We start from the raw sequence: 3392 nt of genomic DNA, 5'->3' as shown, positions 1-3392 counted from the left end.
ACACCATATATATGTAGGGTTATGAGCTGATAGTTATTCGTAACATTTCCAGGTTGTTTGACACGACTACGGTGGTCGTCGTATGTATGGAGTGATTAGGCTGTGTGTGGACTATTTTGGGAGGCTCAATATGTTTATTATTGATGTTGTTTGGGCTGTTTGGTGACTGTTTTGAATGGTGTGAGGTCATATATATAGGGGAGGTGCTGTCCGTTTCATCGTAAAATAGGTTGTGGTCGATACATAATAGTTATGACGCTTAAATGATAACGATAGTATCGTTTCTCTTATTGTAGACTAAGGAGTTTTGACAATTGCATAGCTTGAGATTGGGGCAGTATATACAAGGTATGTGAGGCTATCCCTTTCCTTCTTTTGCACGACTCCGATTGTACATAATGTAATGAACGAGCTTCCAAAGATACTCTACTCTTAGAAGCTAGCAGTACTTACATTGTTTTCCCTCTTATGGAACGATTGATGTTAATGTTGCTTCTCTTATTCTTATGTTATCAATGTTGTTGGTACTTCCTGATTCTTATAAGGTTCATAGTGAAGAGTTAGTCCTAATAACGTGTACAGAGGATACCGACCTTACGTCACTCCGAAAGGTTTAGAATGTGATTCCATGAGTCGAGCATGCATTATATATATGTATCTATTTTACTCTACCGAGCCACGCTATAGTTGGCCGGGTACGGCACCTATTGTGCAACCACTGATCAGTTGGGTTTTACCGAGCTCCACGTGGCCGGGTACGATTCTACCGAGCCTATTATGGCCGGGTACGATATGATGATAATGATGCCCACAGAGGTGAATGCTTTAAAGGTTTATGTATTTATACATATGTATCATGCATTTCATGTAAGTAGCCCTCAGAGGTACTAAGATGTTACAGGTTGTATATTCTCTATCCTTGCTTACATTACTGATCGTATTTATGGTTCCTTGCCTTACATACTCAGTACTTTATTTGTACTGACGTCCTTTTATTTGTGGACGCTGCATGTCGTGCTGCAGGTCCTGATAGACAGGCAGGTGCAGCTCCCCCACCACAGTAGACTGTCCAGTTCAGCGGTGATTGGCGAGATCCCTTCTCCGGACTTGCCTTGGTCTTGGTATGCAATTTTTGTTATAGACATTATGGGTATGTCGGGGCCCTGTTCCGGCTATGTTGCAACACTTATGTTCTTTTAGAGGCTCATAGACAGGTGTCGGCTCATGTATAGTTTGGTATGCCTTGTCGGCTAGTTTTTGTTGTATAGTCTTTCATAGTAGCGTGGTAGCTCATACCTTATATGTAGTTTCTTGATTGTCTGGTCATCCCCTGCTATGTATGTTCATGCCGTCATATTTTATTGCTGGTTGTCCATGATCTAGGTCTACCATTTATATTGATCTCGTCAGCCCTAAAAGATAATAATGAAGGTTAGATGAAATGTACGTTGGTGCTCGGCAAGTGTGGTCGGGTGCTAGTCATGGCCCTTCAGTTTGGGTCGTGACAAACTTGGTATCAGAGCAAGTCTGTCCTAGGGGTTGTCTATGAGCCGTGTCTAGTAGAGTCTTGATTATGGATGTGTAGCGCGCCACATTTATAATCAGGAGGCTACATGACATCTAGGGTTGTTACCTTCTTCCTGAATCTAGATCGTGCGTAGAGTTGAGTCGTCAATTTGCTTTGGTTTGGTAATTGGTGTTGACTCGTTAATTTTATTCAATTATTGAAGCTAGGCAGTTTGTCGATTTGTTAGAACATTTCCAATTTTGCAATCGATAAATTAAGTTTGCCCGTTTGCTAAAATTAAGGATTAGTTCATCACAATGTTTGAATCGCTTAGTCGGTCGTCACATTGTTTTGAATTGCTTGGTCAGTTGAAATGCTTTTAAAATACATGAACTTTGTTTTGGTTGTCACCTGAACCTACTGTGTCATTCCCTGTAAGGGTGTTCTGAATCATTAAAATCCTGGGCCTTTATTTTGTTGCTATTTGATTCAACCTGGTTCAAGCTTAAGCTGTTGTTGAGTTTGATGAATTGAATCCTACTGTTTAGGGTCTGAAATGAATCTGACATTGGTTTGAATTCAGTGTTGGTATGATAATGTTAATTAGATAGTAGTGAGTTATAAGGTTGCATTCAGAACTTAGGAGAATTGGTTATAGCTGCAGTCACAGGGTCTTTAGGGGTATTTTGGGGGTTTAAAAGTTTGGCAAATGGTCTTGCTAAGTGGGCTGTTAGTAAAGCACTTAGTTAACATTAAACTAATGTATTTTTTTGGTGCTAATGGGGAACAAAACATAATGGTGTGGGGAGGCTTAAAAAGACTTGATTAAAATATAGCATTGCCCATACACCTTTTAAACTAAACAATGAAATTAAACACTTAGTAGTGGCTGTCAGGGAATATGATGGGAGACACACATTTCTTAATTCTACCTAGTGTGAAAACAGGCTAGAAAAGGGGTCTATCTTAGGGTATAAAAGAGGGCAGACCTGAGATAACAAGGGGAGATTATTTTGGAAAAGAATCTGAAAATAGAGAGTTCTTTTGAAAGGCATTCTGGTTTAGTGTTGTCAAAGTTTTAGAAAGTTTTTCTGGTTTAGTTCCAAGCGTATTATGGTACAGTCAGGTCTGTTTGGATATCTACTGTTGTCGTTGTTCTACAATTCATTCCGGGTTTAAATTTGAGTGTGTTGAGTTCATTTCTGGGTTGAGACTGGTTTGTTGTTGCTATTTGAGTTCTGGCTGCTGATACCCGTTGAAAATTATTGTTGATTCCTGTTGCTACTGCTGTGAAATTACTGACCTATTTCTTCTCCTTTGTTTCACTGCTAGCCCAGGTACACTTTCGCGTTCATCATAATGTACATTGAAAGTTGAGAAGTGGAACGAAAATGAAGCATGTTTGATTACAGAATTGACTACTTTTGATTTTTATTTCTATATGATTCGTTGTAATGAAGTAAGACTGGACTGTTTGGACTATTAATTTGTATTGGAACGTTAATATTCAGTAGCTTAGACTGATTGCATGGGATGATTAGTTTAACTGTCGATATTAGCAACAACATAAATATAAAAGTTGACTTTAGATCTTAACTTGTAGTTAGCAATTCAATATTCAAACAACTGTGAGCAGCTATGAAATGCCAGCATTAATGTGAATCAATTCAGATTTGTCGGTTTCATAGTAGGATTGAATTTAACTTGGACTGCTGGGTTCGTACGACCGTATATGTGCATTATTGATGACATAGATTTGATCTCTTAGGACCTTAACGATCAGAACACATTTTTGGGTTAGTGATGTTCGTTTAGTCTTACTAGGGGTATTAAAACACATTGCTCTACTTTGAACTCACAAGTAATAGACAGTCTTTTCCTGCTG

Source organism: Nicotiana sylvestris, chromosome 2 (assembly GCF_000393655.2).
Source record: "Nicotiana sylvestris chromosome 2, ASM39365v2, whole genome shotgun sequence".
Lineage (NCBI taxonomy): Eukaryota > Viridiplantae > Streptophyta > Magnoliopsida > Solanales > Solanaceae > Nicotiana > Nicotiana sylvestris.
Note: the sequence above shows the minus strand (reverse complement) of the source record.